The 22,898-nt window shown below is 37.7% G+C and overlaps 1 protein-coding gene across 1 annotated transcript in view; it reads right to left on the bottom strand.

Annotated features, from left to right (window-relative positions):
• The window catches only part of NRXN1 (neurexin 1), a 689,266-nt gene that overhangs the window by 46,990 nt on the left and 619,378 nt on the right, over window positions 1-22,898 (bottom strand). The gene's annotated exons all lie outside the window — the stretch shown is intronic.

Here is a 22,898-nt window from a genome sequence, read left to right as displayed (position 1 = left end):
AAACTTTCTCTATTGTAATGTCTTTATATAAATCTATTAAAATAAAATGTTTTGAAATTATATAAACTCCAAAAAATAACCTATACACAATGGGACATTTTGAATTTGAGGTGAATTGGGGCAGTTGTAAGGACAAGTCTAAAATTTAGGAGAGTTTTCTATGCTGAGAATGGTAAAATTTCCCAAGGAAACAGAGAAAGGAAAAGAGAGTCTGTGACCAACTTCAAAATAAAACCAACACTGATAAGGGTGGGAAGAAAAAAACAATTGTTTGTCCTCCTAAAATACCTGACTGAATGTTTCTTAGTAGAAATTTGGGGTAGCCCAGTGGGGAGAATTCTCTTAGGTATTTGTGGGAATCAAACCAAGTGATGCTGAAATTTTCCAGAACTAGTTTGATGTCACTCAGTGGCATCTATGACACAAAAATTCTCAAAGCAAATCATTTCTCAAAGGGCATACTGAATGTTAATTTCTTAAATTTGACAGAAGTACAATGCTTATATAAGATGTTAACATTAGGGGAAGCTGGATGAGAGTGAACTCTCTTTAATATGCTTGGAACATTTCTATATATTTAAATTATTTCAAATTAAAACATTTATTTAAAAAATAAAAGAATCATACTGATCTGATCAAATCCTATGTATTACATGTAAGTTGGGAAAACTGGTATTTATAAAATAATTTTCTTTTAAAACAGATACAGATATGTTCATAAAGGAAAAAGATACAACTACAACCATAAAAAGTAACCTATGAATTCCCCACTTTTGTAATATTTACAGACATAAAACATGTATTATCCTCATTTGAATGGCATCTTTAGAAATGATCTTACATGGTAGACTTTCAAATAAACCAAGAATATACGTTTCTACTTCATCTCATCATTTTAAACCCTCATACCTCTTCCTAAAGAATTAAAAGAGCTGATGCATCATTTAGGGAATTGCTAGGTACAAAGAGAGGGAGAGGTTAAAGTCAGTATTTATTTTGTTATTGCATCAGTAGTCTTCTGTTTAAAATGACAACATCTGTTGCAACTGAAATCTCACCGGCTATTTGGAAAACTAGAAAGTCAGGAATCTCAGAAAACCTTGTTGCATGGATGCCACTATACAGTGACCTGAGCCTACTGTCTCTAGCTTGAGATTTTGAAAAATAATCAAAAACTATTCAGTTTGATATTTTATACCTAGGTATTATTTCAATCAATTCTAATGAATGGTTCATGAAGTTTCCCATAATTATTCACTATATTTTAAACTACTTACTGAGGAAACAAGAGTATTTCAGTAACATGAGTACACTATTTACATAATTATCACTTATTCAGAATTGTTCCACTTCAGGCCAGACCTTTGCTTCCTGCCTATATCCTGCCATGTTCTATTTTCTTTTTGATGGGTGCCCTTCAAAAAGAAAATAGAATCAAAGATACAGAAAGAAGTAGAATCGAAGATACAGAAAGAAGTAGAATCAGGCATACTGAAAATTATTGCTGGAGTAATTTACAAATACACTTATTTATACCCTAGTGGCCTGAGATAGTTATACTTACTCCAAAGTGTCTTATTTACTATTGGAAAAGTGACTCAATATTTCAAGTCATCCCATCAATAAAAAGAAAATAATTTCTTATTTTTTAAGGGAAAACGTTTAGCAACAATAGCTAATTTTAATAAATAAAGAAAACAAATACAAACTAAATATGCAGGTGATTTTTAACTAAAAACAGTTGTACACATTTTGTATTACTTTTATCATTCATAAAGCATGAAAACTGGTTTAAGAAATCAATATGTTGTCCTGAGAACATGTAAAACAGGAAGCAACCACATTGACTGATTTTGAGACAAGCTACTTGGGATCTTGCTTCATATTCCAATACCCTCAGTGCCCTAAACACCACTTCAGAGGCTGGTATTGGTGTTACAGGATGTGTAGCCCACCTGACTTGACCTGATTTTGTGTTACCTTTTATTTTATGACTGGATAACTAGGGCTGCTCAAACAAATTCAGAGAACATACAGCAGAAAAACATCAGAGCATCTACTTAGCCCTTATTGAACTCTCCTTTCTCTAAGCTACCATGAAGTGTGTAATAGATGCTCAGCAAAAACGTGTTCATTAATTGAGACTATAGGGTGAAATTATTCAGCCTTCAATACCCCTCTAGTTTTATATGTGTTTGTCCTTTCTCCTCAGCTGGATTTTTTTTTTTTTTTTTTTTTTTTTTCCTCAGCTGGACTTTTAAGGCAGCAAGTGTCTTATTTTCCTTTGAGTCACCCATGACATCAAGCATCTACTGATCTATCAATCAGTAGATATTTTAACAGACCTTAACTATTAAATGCACCAAAAAAACACTGAGATACGTGCTTATATATTATAATTTTCAACATTCTGGAAAGAGATGGTATACTTCTTGAAGGCTTAAGAAAACTCTTGGCAAACCCAAGAGTAGCTATTACCGTGAAATTTCTAGTTTTTCTATGTAACCTGTATAGGTTCTATGTAACCTATTATGTAGCAGCTAAATATTCAGCAGTGTTTTATGTAGACACACATATTCATACACACACCACGTTCAACTCTGAAAATATTGTAGTCCTACTACAAACCCAATGGATAGGTGATTCACTCAAATCTAACCGTGCTAATTGAGAGAAGTCATGGTACATGATGGAACACAATGATTTTTCAGCTCATGGGAAGTTGTGGACTAGAGGACACATCTGGTCATGCAAGATAATCCATTATATAGATAGTTCACACATGGGTCATTGAGAATTAATGCCTGGGGCTATATCTATGCAACTCCAAACCAAGGGGCTTCAAAAAAAAAAATCAAAATTCTATTCAAACTTTTTTTTTTTTTTTGGCAGTACGCGGGCCTCTCACTGTTATGGCCTCTCCTGTTGCGGAGCACAGGCTCCGGACGCGCAGGCTCAGTGGCCATGGCTCACGGGCCCAGCCGCTCCGTGGCATGTGCGATCTTCCTGGACCAGGGCACGAACCCGTGTCCCCTGCATCGGCAGGCGGACTCTCAACCACTGTGCCACCAGGGAAGCCCTATGCAAACTTTTTGATTTGACAATAAAGTAGAGTGTTCTGAAGTCATAAAGGTAGTCTTAGTCATATACATACATTATTATACATACATAATATTTATATATGTAATCTATATTTTGTATATAAAATACATAGTTTTTAATTATAAGAAAATTCATTTCAATGGAAGATTGATTGGGATGGCACTGTCTTTGAAGCTGTAGTAGAGTTTTTAATTTGAAAAATGTGAAGAGGTCGGACAGATGAAGGCATTTGCCCACGCCACTAAACCCCCATATCATCTATGAATTTACTAGTAAATCTAGGCTGTGAAGTTATGTAATTATATTTTTGGTCTGAAATATGCTTACAGTCAAGATTGTGGCCCTACCAAACCTGTCATGTTTAAATATAAAAAAGACAAGGAAACAAACATGAGAGCATACAGACTCCAGGACTGATGTCTTTCAGAGACTGATTTCTTTTGGTCCCCTAAATAATATTCAAGTCGTTCCCATCATTATATGAAGTTTTTGTCTTTTAAACTAAGCAATACCTAAGGTAATGAAACCTGAAGGCTTTATAGTAAAAGACATTCCATTTAGTCGTGGGAAAATAGTAAAACTTTTTTGAGCCTTTTTTGCTATCAGGAAGACAATTAAATTGTGGCTTAATCTGCAGTCTCTCTCTCTCTCTCTCTCCCCCCCATATATATATATATAAATATTTTTTTTCACAACAATGAAAACAAAAATGTATAATTGATTTTTTGGGGGGAAATAGTTCTCAGATAGTTTCCAATGCATAATCAAGTGAATTCAAATGAGGGTGAAAATTTGAGGGGAAAATGAAAGTGTGTAGTGATAATCACACATAATTTATGACAAAAAACCAGAAAGTCTCTCTCATATATTTTTACTTTTTCATGGTTATTATTTAGTTTAGACTTATACGCTGTCTTAATTTTCTGTGAGACACTAGAGATACCCATGGGTTTATATCTGTCTGTGATTCTCCTCAGTTATTCTGTATACTGGAAATTGCCTATCTACTCGATACACTGTGCTTGGCTCCATTCTCCGTGCTAGAGTAATGAGGGAAGGGAGCCTTCAGGAGATTCAAGTATCAGCTATCAAGTAAATGTAAATAAGATAGCAGAAAATAAAATCAATCTTGCTGGGTCAATATAGTAACCTTAATAGAAATCAACGATATTCAAAGCCTAAATATACACAAAAATGTATAAGCAGAACTTGGTGTCATTATATTCTGCTGAATTTATATATAGTTTATTGTTTCTGTTTAGTAATAGAGGTCTGGAACAAATGGCATTTGAGTCCATAGACAGGTAAAGCAGCAGAGGAATAAAGTACTGGGAGTAGAGGAAATGGGAAGTGAAAAAGAAGACTGAATTAATAAAAGGCACCAGTTGGTCTAAGTATAATTAAATATCCACTAACTCTGTTCACCTATATCTTGCTAGTGCTTATAACACCGGAATTAAGAGCACTAATTTTGACATGGCAAAATCTTGTTTCAAATGGGTTATTTTCCAAATGGGCAGAGTGTAAGCTTAGTTCTTGAAACATCTTAATTTAACATAGACAAAGACTGAAAGTTCTTGGCTACATGCTTTATTTTCCCATTTGAAAACTACAAAGTATAAGCTAAAAGGGCTTTTCCCATCAATTAGCAATCTGCCTACTGCATCCATCATATTGTTAATTGATTGCACTTGTAGTTTATAAATGCACCCAGATGCTGTGGAATGAGTACATTTTGTAAATTAAAGGAGCATATGGAACGCACACAGACAGTAACATTTCATCATAACTACCCAAAACATCCTTAATATGCAATGCTACATCACTAATTACTTCGTAAACATGTAAGCATTTCCTGGGTAATGTCTTGGTGAGAAATTTGCTTGGCAGTTGACCCCCAAATGCTACTGTGACCAGACATTTAATACCACTTCAGGGCTCTTCTAGTTTCATTCTACAGAAGGAGAAAGTGGCACTCAACATATCAGGCAACTTGATTGTGCAAAGTGAGTGAAAATATTTATTCTTTAACACTGGGTTATCTTGCGTAATAAACACCAGTCAACCCTCCAAAATATAAATATCTGTCCGAAGATCTGTCTGTAGGCACTATTTCTTTCTAAAAACGTTAGAGGGAATTTGCCAAGTGAGGAGAATTTTGTTGCTTAGTGGACTCTTTAATTTCTAAGAACAGGGCATTGGAAGAAAAGGACTGGAGAAAGTATACGAAATTGGTCTCATTCGTTAACTCTGGGAAAATCAATATAAATGATTTGAATAAATTATCCTAAATGTATCTTAGGATATTAAAGGTAAAGGTTTTATTTTATTTTATTTTTTTTTGCAGTACGCGGGCCTCTCACTGTTTTGCCCTCTCCCGTTGCGGAGCACAGGCTCCGGACGCGCAGGCTCAGCGCGCACATGGCTCACAGGCCTAGCCAGTCCGCGGCATGTGGAATCTTCCCGGACCAGGGCACGAACCCGTGTCCCCTACAAGCGCAGGCGGACTCTCAACCACCGCGCCACCAGGGAAGCCCAAAGGTAAAGGTTTTCATTCCCTTTACCTATGTCATAATTCCTTGTCAAGCCAAGGTTCAACAGGCAGTCAAAAGAGACATGCAACACGGCTAAATTTCCTTTGGAAAATGGAAATTCTCTCCATACACAAGGTCCACCAACCAAACGATTAAGAGAGCTGTGGGTGACCCACAGAGTAAGAGATGTGTACTTAAACTTTTAAAATTTGTGTTTCATTGGTACATTTTGGCAGCATGATTTTGGTAAAATTCAGTTGTACTCAGGACTGGAAATTGTGTCTGGGTTCACCACAGGATTTTGAAATAATCATTGAAATCACAGAATTCAGAAGTAAATTGATTTTTCATTCTTTTTCAGTCCTATGACCCTTCTGGGCAAAGACTGTGCCCTTGGGTGACAGAAGGCTTGATTAATTTCATTGCAGAATTTGAACTGGGCATTGGTCAAGCCCCCAGCCTTCAGGATAAAGTCAACAAATACTTAAATAAAACATTTAAAGTTATTCTAGAAATGAACATCTATTTATAAGCCAGAAGTGAAAAATCAGTAGATTAGTCAGCATGAGCTCCTAATGTTTTCATAATTCAAAGCTTACTTAGGGAAAGAGTCAGCAAGCCCTATTGATGCTTGAATCGTTAAAGTCTGATAAATAAGTTTAGTAGTTATTGCCATATTTATATGTAGATACCAATGACGCAAATAATATGACAGCTTAATTTGAATTCTGCTCCTATTGAATACTCTTCCTGAATATGGCAAAGAGAAAAAGGTTACAAACAACAGCAAAGAGCACACCATTTATAATCTGGTAAAGTACCTTCTATTCACGGGATTTCTTTCCTAATCTATGAAGCAGGGGTTACCTAATTCAATGAAAAATAGTTGTCACAACAGACATGACATTCTATCTCATACTTAAAGGAAGATGCAATCAGAAGTTCCCTTGAAAAGAGGGGCCAGGCTTCCTTCACTATTAAGCCTACTCCTCCCCTCCCCCCTCCCCTTTTCTGAGACTCAATCCCTTCTGTTCTCCATCTGCTCCGCCCCCGCCTATTGTTTCCTCTCCCAGCCAAGCATGCCAATCCCATCTGGCCATACTCTTGCTTTTGCTGGCTCTAATTCCCATGGGCCTAGGAAATACTTGAATGCCAAGGCTTTTCTCCTCTTCAGGAGAATAAGGATAGCTAGAAGACTATCAAACAATTATCCGAAGAATTCACACTCATTAACATGCACATGATGTCTCGAATACGCAAACAGCACTTTTAGAATCCTCTCTTAGGCTAAAATCAAAAAAAAAGTCTCTAATTCTCTCACCTCGGATGCATCTTAAAAAACTGAAATCTTACTGTCTCTGAAATAATCAAAATTTATATTTCAAAAATATAAAAACGTTCAGTAATCCCAGACATGCATTTTTTTTAGTAAGCAGAATTAGTGTAAATAAGTGTTACTCAAATTTTACCATCATGAAATATTTCCATTAATTAATCAGGTTTAATAATCACTAATACATTTTCTGTGGCACAAAACATACATTTAATTCACACATTACACCTTTACGAATTCTCAACGAAAACCCACTCTGCCACAAAAGCATGCATGGTCAGAATCTAAGCATATTTAGGCAAAATCATCACCAAGTCACTAACAATAATAAAGCAGTCTGGCAAGTCTTGAAAGCAGCTTTTATTCATGCTTTTACTCGAATCAACTTAATACATATATATAAACACACCCCCCCACAATTTTTGGTTGTCTCTGCCACAAGCATGCTCATAAGACATCTGAAGCTCACGCCACAAACAAAAGTAGAAGCAACCATGCTCAGGGTTTAAGGACATTTAAAAATTTAAAACAACCTTTCTACGTTGCATACAGAGCGTGCATAAATTTGACATGCAATCTCCAAGAAGAAATATTTTAATATAAATCTTAAAATTAGTTTATCCAAAAGAGTTTATTCTTATTTTCATTATTACTGTTCTTAGGCTCCTGGTATCTTAAACCCTGCATGCTGCAGTTCTAAGCTGTGCTGAGCACCGGCTGTGATAGAAGAAGCTACCTGCGAGTTTTCACAGTGCCATCTCATATCCATGTCTGTCTGGCTACCCTGCGTGCTTAGAGCTTTTTTCTTAATTCTTAATGGAAATCCTAGGAAATTTAGTCCATCCTCTGAAATCAATACTGGTGACAGGAGAGCTCCCTGACTCAGTGGGAGATCAAGATGATAAATTGCCTGCGCATCAGCCTGGCCTATCAGTGCCCTGCACACAGATGGGCGAGGAAACACACAGAAAAGGCTCTATCAGTCACGTGTCACCAATGAGCCAATGGCTGATGCACTACTGCAGGAAGGGATGCTGCAGTTCCGTCTGCAGTTGACGAGGCTGTTGGTAGACAGACCAGCCCGTGCCCAGCTCAAAAAGTCTTGGCAGTCTCTGCTGTCAAATTTGCTCCCCTACTGTGACTGCGTAGGGAAACGGACATTCCCCTAAACCCGGACCCAAATAAAGACCTATTTTCATGCACAGGAATTTTTCTCTGTATTCCTTTGTAATCCAATGTGACAGCTCAACAGAAAGGAAACTACTTTTTAACATCCCAACCCTTCAACTCTTCTTATGTGCTTCCCTTCAGATGATTATCACCTTTTCACCTAATATTAAATTAGAAGCCTTAAACTGTGCAATTAGCATGCAACCCTCCTAACAGAATCGGCTCAAAGCTTTGTAATTGTAATTTTATTTTCAAGTTAATGAACGGCATTTTTTGAATGCCCCGTTTATAATGAGTATTGTTATGGGATAATTTTGTATAGGCAATTATGCAACATTAAGAAATACATTACTATGCTTTTTTTTTTGCCAATTAGAGCTGTTTCTCTTTAAAGACAATTTAAGTCCCAATAAATATGCCATGTTATCGATCGTTAAAAAGACAAACAAGGTCACCTTATTTTTGATGAAGGAGGCACGAATATACAATGGAGAAAAGACAGCCTCTTCAATAAGTGGTGCTGGGAAAACTGGACAGCTACATGTGAAAGAGTGAAATTAGAACACTCCCTGAAACCATACACAAAAATAAACTCAAAATGGATTAAAGATCTAAACGTTAACGCCAGACACTAGAAAACTCTTAGAGGAAAACATAGGCAGAACACTATGACATAAATCACAGCAAGATCCTTTTTGACCCACCTCCTAGAGAAATGGAAATAAAAACAAAAATAAACAAATGGGACCTAATGAAACTTCAAAGTTTTTGCACAGCAGAGGAAATCATAAACAAGAGGAAAAGACAACCCTCAGAATGGGAGAAAATATTTGCAAACGAAGCAACTGACAAAGGATTAATCTCCAAAATTTACAAGCAGCTCATGCAGCTCAATATCAAAAAAACAAACAATCCTATCCAAAAATGGGCAGAAGACCTAAATAGACATTTCTCCAAAGAAGATACACAGATTGCCAACAAACACATGAAATGATGCTCAACACCACTAATCACAGAGAAATGCAAATCAAAACTACAATGAGGTATCACCTCACACCAGTCAGAATGGCCATCATCAAAAAATCTACAAACAATAAATGCTGGAGAGGGTGTGGAGAAAAGGGAACCCTGTTGCACTGTTGGTGGGAATGTAAATTGATACAGCTACTGTGGAGAACAGTAGGGAGGTTCCTTAAAAAACTAAAAACAGGGCTTCCCTGGTGGCGCAGTGGTTGAGAGTCTGTCTGCCGATGCAGGGGACACGGGTTCGTGCCCCAGTCCGGGAAGATCCCATATGCCACGGAGCGGCTGGGCCTGTAAGCCATGGCCGCTGAGCCTGTGCGTCCAGAGCCTGTGCTCCGCAACGGGAGAGGCCACAACAGTGAGAGGCCCGTGTACCACAAAAAAAAAAAAAAAAAAACTAAAAACAGAACTACCATATGACCCAGCAATCCCACTACTGGGCATATACCCTGAGAAAACCATAATTCAACAAGAGTCATGTACCACAATGTTCATTGTAGCTCTATTTACAATAGCCAGGAGATGGAAGCAACCTAAGTGTCCATCATCGGATGAATGGATAAAGAAGATGTGGCACATATATATACAATGGAATATTACTCAGCCATAAAAAGAAATGAAATTGAGTTATTTGTGGTGAGGTGGATGGACCTAGAGTCTGTCATCCAGAGTGAAAGAAGTCAGAAAGAGAAAAACAAATACTGTATGCTAACACATATATATGGAATCTAAAAAAAAAAAAAAAGGTTCTGAAGAACCTAGGGGCAGGACATGAATAAAGACGCAGACGTAGAGAATGGACTTGAGGACACGGGGAGGGGGAAGGGTAAACTGGGATGAAGTGAGAGAGTGGCATGGACTTATATATACTACCAAATGTAAAATAGATAGCTAGTGGGAAGCAGCCACATAGCACAGGGAGATCAGCTCGGTGCTTTGTGACCACCTAGAGGGGTGGGATAGGGAGGGTGGGAGGGAGATGCAAGAGGGAGGAGATATGGGGATATATGTATATGTATAGCTGATTCACTTTGTTATAAAGCAGAAAGTAACACACCATTGTAAAGCAATTATACTCCAATAAAGATGTTAAAAAATACAAACAAAATAAAACAACAAAAAATAAAAATACCAACAAACAAGCACCAAGGGATATACACATCCTGCTTCCCAAAGCCAGAAGAATAAATGAGTTATCCAGTGTTGGAAATATGTACTTATTTTTTGCCTTTCCTCTAAAATGTAAAGTAATCCTTTCGTAAGCAAAGGCTCCACATCTGGAATACCATATGGAAATATATCCCCAGTACATCTGCATTTATTGATCATTCTGTAATAGCAGACATGTTGCACAGTTCAAGGTAACTGAGATGATGGTATCCTGTCTGACAAGGAAGGTTGTAAGTTGTGAGACTATGGTGTGTTTCAAATGGCAGTATCATGGAGATACTTTTTAAAAAGCTTAAAAGAAACATTGAATGATCTTCGGGAATAACCTTTATACCACAAAGAGGACCTGGGGAACCTCTATTGTTCTTTATGGCCCAGTTTTCATTATCTCCATGCATTTTCAAGGACTAATTCTAACCCCGTTTAGAGTCACTCAATACTACTAAGAAAAAAATCTGAGAATAAATCATGATAGGTATGCCATAAGAAAGTAAAGTGCCACTGAGGTTTAGAATGCTGAAATCCCAAAGCTCATTTTGTCTTTCCATCCTGGAAAGAATGGACTCTGTCAAGTTTTTGTTTTGCAAATTCCTTTCCTCTCTCCTTTATTCAATGTTGACTCTAAGGAAATAAAAAAGCATTTCTTAAGTTCTTTAAAATATATATTGTTTTGTGCCCACTCTCTCCATTTGGCCTATTTATTCAATAATATGACCCTCAACAACCAAACTTCATTCTTTTAAAAGAAAAGATTAAGGCTCAGAGCATTTATCAAAAAGAAAACAACTATCATGAAACATTGACATTAAACCTATTTATTGAACTATTGTAATAGCCAAAAACTGGAAACCACCTACTCATCAATAATGAACTGATGAGATAAATTACAGTTTTACAGTCCGGATACTGTGTAGCTGTAATATAGAATGTGGTAAATTCAAATATGCGTATATGAAGAGATCTCTAAGATATATTGTTATGTAAACAAAAATTAAAGGTACAAATTTAAAATTGTTTAAAGGCTATATACACACGTATTTACACACACAAATACATAGCTGCATATGCAAAGGAAATTTCTGTAAGGACATAAAGTATCAGTTAATAGTGGTTAAATCTGAGGAGGGGAGCTGAGTTCAAAGGTGGGACCATAGCCTAGTTTTAATAGGTACCATTTTGGACATTTTTCAAATCAAGTCTATGTATTCCTCTTCTAATTTAAAATTATTAAATAATGTAAATGATGGCACCTATGTTCATTTATGGTTAAAAGGACGTGATTGGTAGATGTTTTAAGCAAAACTGTTGAGGGGAAAGGAGGACAGACAGAGGGAAGGGTGGCCTGTTTTTTTTCATGCAAAGAACACTGAGTACATGTGGGCAAGAAGAGAGCTGCTAGGTATAGGCTCTGGCAGTCTTAGCTGAAGACCTCCACATCCCATATTAACTTTCGGTTCTGTCATCTCTGAATGCAGATAACAGTGCAAACTTACGTGTGTTAAAGAGCTTTACAACTTCTAGCGACAATTCACCTGAATCATCTCTGATTCTTAGAGGTAGGAATGTGGAGGACTGAGGAATAAAGGATTTGACTAGTTACCTGAACTTGGGTGAATTAACTCTTTCAAAACTTAGTTTTCTCAGAAGGATGCAACTGGCAAGAAATGGCAGAGCTAAACTCGAATCTTAATTTAGGATATTGTTTACTGCTGCTTTAAAAGCAAGATGATGTGCATTTTTTTTTTTTTTTTTTTTTTACCAATAATGGTATAGGGTTAAGGACAAGATGAAATCCATTTTCTTCTGGTTCCTACCTGGCACAAGCTTGTTTTATCCCCAAACCAGAACGTGGCTTAGAGATTCTATTTTTAACTCTTTTGCTGTTGTTATTCAGATTCTTATAACTTTAAGAGATATAAACTTTAAAAAAAGAATTGGCCAAATTTAGTGAAAGGCTTCTAATATGCATTATTCAAGAATTTTTTTGTTTTACCCCCCATTATTCTAAATCATGGTTTATGGGGGGGGGGGGGTGATTTTGTCCCCAAGGGAACATTTGACAATGTACGGAAACATTTATCGTTGTCACAACTGGGGGAAGTGTTCCTAGCATCTAGTGGGTAGTAGCCAAGGACGCTGCTAATCATCTTAAAATGTACAGGACAGCTCCTACATCAAAGAGTTATCTGGCCCTAGATGTCCATAGTACTGAGACTGAGAAACCACGCTCTAAACACTGGGCTTTTCTACCTTACTTACAAACAGGTTAAAAAAGAAAAAGTATTCTGTATATATTGTGATGTGGCAAGGAAGGAAGCTTAGATGGAGAGAAGAGGATAACCAAGGCCCAAGGCTGTGGGTCACTCCAAAGTTAAGAAGTCATGGAGAAGAGGAAGAAACAGCAAATGAGGATGAGGCTAGGAGGAAAAGCAAAGTGTGGTCATCTGGAAGCCTGTGGTAAAAAGTGTGTCAGAAAACACACTGGCATCAACTTGCTCGAATGCTGTTAATAGGTCAAGTAATCCATTCTCCATGGAGGTTTATATTTAAACAAAGGGTCTGAGAAATTAATCCCATTGAAATTAACAATATAAAAGGCTTGAGGTCCTTATTCCTTTTCATATTTGAATTTGTGAAGATGTGGCCAGGAAAAGTAATATTTACAGGGATCACAGGAGGGCTCTCTGAGGGACTACGTGAGGGGAGGGGGCTTTTGTGACCCTCAAATTATACTTCTTAGGCTACTTAGAGTCCACAAAGTTAGACTTGTAAACAAGCAAGCGAATAAATCCCCTTTTGGACCCCTCCCCACGCCCCACCACAGCTTGCAGAGTGTCACCATATCCCACTAGCAAGGAGGTTAGTGATTCTTGTCTCCAGGACCCCACCCCGTCTTTCTATCCATAGATTAAGTTTTTAGGAACAGAGTTCTCAGAACCAGCTTCAGGCACTTTCCCTCTGTGACTCCTGTCATGCCAATTTCCACACTTGGCCAAGCCTGTGCGTCAGTGCAACAGGGCTGAGATACAGAGCCACCTGGAACACTGTGACATTGGAGCAGCTTCAAGCCACATTAATGCTCTTTGTAACAGGGAAATATTGCAGGAAAGCAGGAGAGAGAGAGAGAGAGAGAGAGAGAGAGAGAGAGAGAGAGAGAGAGAGGGAGGGAGGGAGGGCGGGCGGGAGGGCGGGCGGGGGGGGGGGGAGAGAGAGAGAGAGAGATCAGAGAAAAGAGCCACAGATCTAGATATTACCACGTACTCTGTGGTGTGGGAGCATATTCCATGTCACAGTTCTCTTAAAACCAGAAGGGTTTTTACAACTCCAAGAGCTCGTATGGCTTGCATAGACCAACTCCTTCATTTTACGGATGAAGGATTTTGAGGCAGAGAGGTTAAATAACTTGGCTTAAATTAAGTTACAGTGGGATTCTGTCCCATTCCAGTCAATGGATCAACATGATACTGGCAAGTTTCAAGATTTTAAAAATCACCATAATTATTAACCAGAGTAAAACTTAGAGGAAGGGGAAACGTTGATGTCAAATAAGAGACAGTAGATGGCTCCAAAGCCTCCTCCCTCCCACACTGATGCTGGATTAAGGCATGGAAAGCTTTTGCTACCCAGGAAAGAGAGTATGATCCTCCACTGGGCATTGATAGGCTATGAAATACAAAAGAAGCAGCTTTGAGTCTCCTCCTTTCACAAGAATATGAGTGGTGGCTGAAAATTGTTTTAAATGCAAATTCTCGTCTGTACTTTCACCACAGTGATGATGAATGGGAAGTAGGATGCATGAGTGACTTTTAAAAGACATATGTCAGGAAGTAAGCTCTAGTTCTGAGAGAATATAGAATAGGAAATATTCTGGACCATTTTCCTTTTTTAAGAGAACAAATAGAAATGGTAGAAAATCATAGTGGATTACCTTAGTTTTAAATTTTATTTTATTTTTTTTCCCCTACAATGGCAGCCCTAGTTTGACACCATGGAGTGCCACTACACTCCTGTTAACTACTAATTTAATATTTGCAAGTATAGGTTAGAGGCAGGAAGTGAATTAATGTCTAAATAAGTAAAATTTCTCATATTCTAAATCTTATGGTGTCGGTTTTCTGCAACCTTATTCTTGTGGGTTATTTTTTTTTTTTTTTTCCCGGTACATGGGCCTCTCAGTGTTGTGTCCTCTCCCGTTGCGGATCACAGGCTCCGGACACGCAGGCTCAGCGGCCATGGCTCACGGGCCCAGCTGCTCCACGACATGTGGGATCTTCCCGGACCGGGGCACGAACCCGTGTCCCCTGCATCGGCAGGCGGACCACCGCACCACCAGGGAAGCCCGGGGTTTTGTTTTTTTACACCGATTATTTCTCTAGTTATGCACGCTTTTTGCAAAGTGAAAACACAAGCAAAAACCCCACTGCCTTATATAATCTTTTCCATAACACTGTATTCTAAAATGTATTAAACTAATGTTGAAAATAAAAGAAATTGATACTCAGAGGGATTAAATATCACCTATATCCATGAAGTTAGCAATTAAATGTCTATTGACTACATATCAAATGTTCTTTCCAAATCAATACCACTCCTAGTGCTTGCTCTAGACTCTCTGTCCTCAAAGTTTAGTACGCATAAGAACCAAGAAGGAACAAGTTAAATATTCAGATTCCTGGGCCCTTCCCTGGAGACTGATTCTCTTACTTGGATAGATCCCCAAAATCTACATTGTTGATAGGCATCCCCTCTCCATAATATAAGAACCTCAAGATCACCTTTGAGTTTCAAGTTCAGAATTCCTTTTCATGAAGAGTCATGTCAACAGGATTTCTCATGAATGGAAATGGGAAGCTTGTTTTTTAGGGAATAAAATTTAAAGAGTGGTAGGAATAGTGTTCACCAAGAGAGAATTGGAACAGAGACCAGTGGCACAGTAAAAAAGAAAAATGCAGGTGCTTTAGAGTCATCCATGAAGGGATAGCTTCCGAAACTGGATTTTACAACATAAAGGATATTTTAGTTGAAAATATTTTTGAGCAAGGAAAATTAATGTGCATAGAAGAAATGTGCAAATAGTAGCGTTTACAAGAATAGGGGTGACCCTTTTATAGCCACAGATAGAAATGACACTTGGCTGAATTGGTCCCTATCTCACTGCTGCCATTAGAAACCATGACTATGCAGATATCCAGGCAGGGTCTTTTTGCATGTCCTAAGAATTCATTTGTACTAAGGGTTTTCTTAGGATAGCTCTCTAGAAGTCTAGAGAAGGCAAGCTTTCCTTTAGGTTAGTGAGATCAGAACCCACTAGCATCACATCAAAGCTTCTTTAATGGTTTAAGAGAATAAAACCACCCAGAAAGACATACCAAATCTATTTCATGCACAACAATGACACATGAAGATGAAGGGACAGTGCAGTGTACAGAAATCCTCCGGTCACTGTTTTCTCCCAGCTGGCTTCTAGGTTGGGCAGTTTAAGACCAAAGGGTAAAAATGGTGCTGAAAGGATGTCTACTGCCAGTCCTTAACTCATTTTTTAAAAATTTCTGAGCTTTTTGGCATACTATACATTTATTTTATTTCAACATAAGGATGACTAACTGTTCACACTGATCCAAACTCAAGACTCAAGGGACAGGTTTAATAAGGAACCGATTCTTTCAGGATGTTGTGAGTAGGACAATGCCTTTTACCAGACACCAGTGATCAAAAATAGTTTTCGTGGCTGATTAATGAAAAGCATTAATCAACAAAAGCCATAGTCCATGGTCCAGTCTGTTAGAAGGAAAGAGGGAAAGGAGAGAGAGGCAAGAAAGAAAAGAACAAAAGGAAAGAAACAGTGCAAAACATTACATGTAGCTGAGGTGCATTAATAGACCTTGTGAGAAACTTGTTTTTCAGTGAGTACAGCTTTTCAGACATTATAAAATGTGAGTCCCCTTCCCCTCCACTTCCCCCTCCCGCACTGATAATGGACCACACGATATTTTAAGCAACAAGAATGACTTTGAAAAGATACCTACACTGACAGTTACACATGACTTCACAATCCTATGCACGCACACAAGCATGCGCACATGAAGAATCCACATTTTTACTTATCAGGAGTAAATGTTTTCCATTAACAAAATCGTGAAACCTAAGTTGGAAACAAAGCTCATCGTGGACTAAATATAACATTATAAGAAAATCCGTGAAAAGGAGTTGCAAGTTTTCATTCATACAAATATACTGTAAAGTTCCATGAGCAAACTGCAGCTGGCAGAAGCACTTATTTCATGTAGACTTAATATTTATAGCAATTTTTTCCCAAACTTAAGATGCCAAAGAATTTGAGTGTTTGTTAAAAATGCCATTTTATGACCCCACCCTGGTGGACTTAATTATAATTTCTAGGGATGACGGTGAAAAACTGCATACTTAACCTCTACTCCTGGGGATTCGGATGCAGGTGGTTATGGGCCTCAGTGTGAGACACACATCTATGTATGCCCCCTTCCTGCATCCAGCCACTTTCCACCGTGACACCAGCCTTGGACTGGATAATCCAATTCAATTGGATTACCCAACTGAACTCCTACAGCATGATACCTTTCATTGTGGGGGATAGAAGGCTGGAAAATCTAGAGAGAGCTTAGAAATGATGGGATGAATAGATTATGAATAGATTTCCTGCAACAGATTGCATTCAATTTGGATCTAGAAAGATGGTAGAGTTATTTTAGGAAAGGCCTGAAAGTGTAAAAGTGCTTTTCTTTAAAAATTTAGAATTTATTATATAAATGATAAGCTCCTTTATCTTTTCAACTGGAGGACCAAGCAATGCTTATAACACATAAGAAATGGTCAATACACATTGTTGAATTAGTAAATATGATCACAACAAAGTAAATCTATGAAAAAAATTCAGTCACAATCCCACTACCTTCACAAACCTTTCTGTTGCTGTTGATGCTGTTGTTAGTGTTTTGATTTTCATTTCACATTCTTTTCTATTTCTTATCTGTACACACACATAATTTTAAATAGTTGCAATAATACAGCAAAGAAAACCGTAAACAAAACAAAAAGACAACCCACAGAATGGGAGAAAATATTTGCAAATGAAGAGACCGACAAGGGATTAATCTCCAAAATATACAAACAGTTCATGAAGCTCAATATCCAAAAAACAACCCAATCAAAAAAATGGGCAGAAGATCTAAATAGACATTTCTCCAAAGAAGACAGACAGATGGCCAAGAGGCACATGAAAAGATGCTCAACATCACTAATCATTAGAGAAGTGCAAATCAAAACGAAAACGAGGTATCACCTCACACCAGTCAGAATTGCCATCATCAAAAAAATCTACACACAATAAATGCTGGAGAGGGTGTGGAGAAAAGGGAACCCTCTTGCACTGTTGGTGGGAATGTAAACGGATGCAGCCACTATGGAGAACAGTATGGAATTTCCTTAAAAAACTAAACATAGAGCTAACATATGGCCCAGCACTCCCACTCCTGGGCATACATCCAGAGAAAACCATAATTTGAAAAGATACATGCACCCCAATGTTTACTGCAGCACCGTTTATGATAGCCAGGACATGGAAGCAACCTAAATGTCCACTGACAGATGAATGGAAAAGAAGATGTAGTACATATATACAATGGAATATTAGCCATAAAAAAAGATCGAAATAATGCCATTTGCAGTGACAGGGATGGACCTAGAGATTGTCATACTGAGTGAAGTAAGTCAGACACAGAAAGACAAATGTCATATGATATTGCTTATATGTGGAATCTAAAAAACTGGTACAAATGAACTTATCTATAAAACAGAAACAGAGTCACAAATGTAGAAAACAAACTTATGGTTACCAAGGGGGAAATGCCAGATAAATTGGGAGATTGGGGCTGACATATACACATTACTATATGTAAAAGAGATAACTAGTAAGAACCTACTGCATAGCACAGGGAACTCTACTCAATACTCTGTAATGACCTATACGGGAAAAGAATGTAAGAAAGAGTAGATATATGCATAACTGATTCATTTTGCTGTACAGCAGAAACTAACACAACACTGTAAATCAACTATACTCCAATAACAATTAATTAAAAAATAGCTACAATAATAAAGATATAGTTTTATAATTTAATAAAATAGCATATACATTTTCCATCTTGACCTAGAACATCATTATTATCATTCTAATGGAAATACAACAGACAAACTGGTGTGCTATAATTCACATAATTATTTTGAATGTTTTTGGCTAATGCATTCATTTCTATTTTGTATTTATGCTATTGTAAATAACACTTTTCTTCCTTTGAATTTTTTTTTTTTCATAAGATAAATTCCCCAAAGTGGGATTACTGGTCTAACAACATAAGTGTTTTTATAGATCTTGAAACAATCTGCCAAAGCAGTTTTCAAAGACTTGTTCTAATTTTCACATTGTCTCCAGCATGCTATGTTCTATTACATCTTCACTGGTGTGAACATGTTGTCTTTTCTATCTGGAGATGCCCTTTTTCCATTTAAAAAAAAAACTCTGGTAAACTCCTACACATTGTTTTATATCAAGCTCAAGTGCTACCCTTCCTTGCAGGCTTCTCAAAGTCCCTAGGCAGAGTTAGTCATGATTTCCATCATGTTCCCATAGTAATTTGTAATAATACCATTTTTAGCACTTAAAAAATTCTGTTTGTTGTAGTTGTTTGTATCTTTCTTTTTCTTCTTCCTGGATTATTAGGACCTGTAAAGTTGGACCCCTGTCCACTTCATCCTTAGAGCCTCTGGCACAGGGCCTGGCATATAGCAGACATTCAAGAAATGTTTGTTAAGTGAATGAGGAATGAACGAATGAATAAATGAATGTGTCAACGTGCTGCACACCCAAGCTTCTTGCTGTATCTCTGGGTAAAATGCCTTCTTTCATCAACTCTATTATAGGCCACCTAGTCCTAGGAACATTTGTATTTTTGTAGGTCTGTTTTGTAATATTTATGTATTTTTTTTACATTTGTATATTTTGTAGCGCTCTCTCTCTCTTTCTCTCTCTCTCTCTCTCTCTCTCTCTCTCTCTCTCTCTATATATATATATATATATATAATATATATTTTTTTTTTTAGCGGTAAGCGGGCCTCTCACTGTTGTGGACTCTCCCGTTGCGGAGCACAGGCTCCGGACGCGCAGGCTCAGCGGCCATGGCTCACGGGCCCAGCCGCTCCGCGGCATGTGGGATCTCCCCGGACCGGGGCATGAACCCATGTCCCCTGCATCGGCAGGCGGACTCTCAACCACTGCGCCACCAGGGAAGCCCTGTAGCTCTATATTTTTATATTTTTACTGATCTACTTTCAGGTCTTGGTGGCACAGTTCTGTGACTTGTTGGGAATTAATTCTCTGAATCCTTTAGATAACAACTTCTGGGTACACCAGAGTCAGAAAATGTGTCTTTCCAGTTCAAAAAGAAGCACCTTTTATGAGTAAAATGTTAGGACTAGTGAACAGGATTTATAAGTCTACCTGTGGAGACTATAGCATGTACATGGCCCCACTGTAGAGAGAATGAAAATTTAAAAATAATCACTGACACTGAATTATTTAATAATATATAATCAATAATTATTCTTATATTATATATCACTTTATGCATTTTGACACACTTTGACATACACACTCTCATTTTATCCTTACCAAAACCTGGTAAGAAATGCAGACAAAACAAGTATATCACATTTAAAATTTGGAAGATAAGGAATCTAAAGCACAGAATCACGGTTAGGAAGTGGAAAAAGCAGGGCCAGTACTCACATAGTTTGAATCACATTTTACCCTCATTCTAATAAACTCATGAGAGCCCGCTGAATTTTGTTAATTAACCAAACTGAGAAAATGAGCTTTTAAACAGTATAAACTAGACTGGTGATTAAAAAACAAACAGGCAAACAAACAAGCAAAAACTGCTGGCAACAGAAACATTTGTTCCAAAAGAATACTTAAAAATAATTCCATATGCAAAACAAATAATATCAGAGGATTCTTACTGAAATTGGTGGCAGAGGGAGGGGGTTGCTTTCCCTCCTACCTGGTGGTGTACTTTCTATAATTTACACTCAGGAAAGCATCACAGTGGACCATTCACTCGCTCAGTCACTCAACTAATACATATTATGGCCTAACTAGGTATGAAGAACTATGGGTAATACAAAAAAAAAAAATATATATATATATATATATGTATATATGGCAGAGTCCTTCTCCAAGACCACACATATACACACCTACATTCTCTCTCTCTCTCTTTCTTCCTCTCCCTTTCTCTCTCTCTATCACAGTATATTATAAATGCCACAGGGCTTCCCTGGTGGCACAGTGGTTGAGAATCTGCCTGCCAATGCAGGGGACATGGGTTCGAGCCCTGGTCTGGGAAGATCCCACGTGCTGCGGAGCAACTAGGCCCGTGAGCCACAACTACTGAGCCTGCGCATCTGGAGCCTGTGCTCCGCAACAAGAGAGGCCACGACAGTGAGAGGCCCGCGTACCGTGATGAAGAGTGGTCCCTGCTCGCCGCAACTAGAGAAGGCCCACACACAGAAACGAAGACCCAACATGGCCAAAAATAAATAAATAAATAAATAAATTTAAAAAAATTTAAATGCCACAGAAATTACATTACATAGTAAACATTCTGAAACTTTAGGGACAAAAGATAACTTCTACGTCCATACCCTGTACTGAGTTCCAGATGTCCATGAAAGGAACAAAATGAAGGGATACAGATTTTGTTTCTTATTTTGTGACTTTGTATAAACCATTTAATCTGCCTATGCTGATGTGTCCTTGTCTGTGAAATAAAGGAACTGAATCACTTTTGCTAATCAAATGCATGTACTATGTGACCACAGGGGAGAGGGTAATTCAGTGGTAAGAGCACAGGCAGTGAGATCAGACAGATCTGGTTTCATGACCTAAGCTTGGGGCTTAGATCAGCTGGTTAGCATAAACTTTCTAAATCCCAGCTTCTTCATCCATAAAATGAGAATAATGGCAACACATACCTTTTGAAATTTCCCATAAGGTATAAATGAGATAATATATAACACTTAGCAGAAAAACTGGCACATATTCAATGGTCAATAAATAGTAATAATCACGAACTATTAACATGAAGAAGTTGCTGCTAAGTGCACACAATGTTTCAGTTCTACGGTTCTACATAATTTATTTTTGACACAGGCTCACTCACTGTGGAAGCAATTAGTGTTCTATATTAAATAAAGGTCAAAAACTTTGGCCAGGTAAATGCATACTTAGAAATTTTCAAATTAGGTATAGATTCATGCAAAGCCTTGGCAAGATGCTACATTTCATTTTGCAATGGGCTAGATTTTGCGGTACTCTTTGGAAAAGGCTAGGCTTTTTTTCAGTTGTCATTTGTATGTGACCTCCAGTTCGATCAATCAAAAACAATTAAGTCATTAGTGTGCTCTGAGTTTAGTCATTTCCATAAATGCTACATTAGTTGCCTTAGAGATTCTCAACTTCATTTCAACTGTGACAAGCATGATGAATGGAGTTCACAAGCATGACACACTCCCAGGCACATTCCCAGCAAGCTGGCTACAAACTCATCCTTTCCCTTTCACCTAAGAAGGCATATGGGGATGCGAGTGCGTTAGAGAGATGTTATCATAGACAATCTTGAATCTACTCTGCTGATTATTTAAGACAAACAAAAAACTTAATTATTCACTCATTTTGGAAGTTAAACCATAATTATTAACGTTACTTAAAACATACTTCACATCTGATTGGGACATATCAGTATGTAAGAAATTATGGTACAGAATCACCCCATGGCATGACCCAAGGATATGTGCTTGATGTGTGGGAAAATCAAAAGCCCAGTCACTGAAGAAAATGCATTATGAAAGAAGAAAAAGATCTAGTATCACAAACTATGTGAAGTTTGAAAAGATGTTTACTTAATAACCTGCTACTTGGATTTTAGTGTGGTGATAAATTGTCTAGAACCTCAGAAGAGGCAGGACATATATGTGTATCATTAGTAATCTTGCATTTCTCTAAAACAGCAACTCTTAATTTTTTTAGTTTCAAGGAACATTTCACTCTTAAAAATGACTAAAGACTCCAAACATCTTTTGTTTATAGAGATTGTATCTATGGATATATACTCTATTAGAAATTAAAAGTGAAAAACTGTTAAATATTTATTAATTCATTTAAAAATAACAAGAGTAAATATATGTTAACATAAAACATACATTTAAAAAATAGCTTTTTTTTTTTTTTTTGCGGTACGCGGGCCTCTCACTGTCGTGGCCTCTCCCGTTGTGGAGCACAGGCTCCGGACACGCAGGCTCAGCGGCCATGGCTCACGGGCCCAGCCGCTCCGCAGCATGTGGGATCTTCCCGGACCGGGGCACGAACCCGCGTCCCGTGCATCAGCAGGCGGACTCTCAACCACTGAGCCACCAGGGAAGCCCAAAATAGCTATTTTTAAAAACAAAAATATTTGAAGAAAGAGCACAGCATT

This window comes from Tursiops truncatus, chromosome 14, assembly GCF_011762595.2.
Source record: "Tursiops truncatus isolate mTurTru1 chromosome 14, mTurTru1.mat.Y, whole genome shotgun sequence".
Classification (NCBI taxonomy): domain Eukaryota; kingdom Metazoa; phylum Chordata; class Mammalia; order Artiodactyla; family Delphinidae; genus Tursiops; species Tursiops truncatus.
The sequence above is the reverse complement of the archived record's forward strand: the minus strand, read 5'-3'. Positions and strand labels throughout refer to the sequence as shown.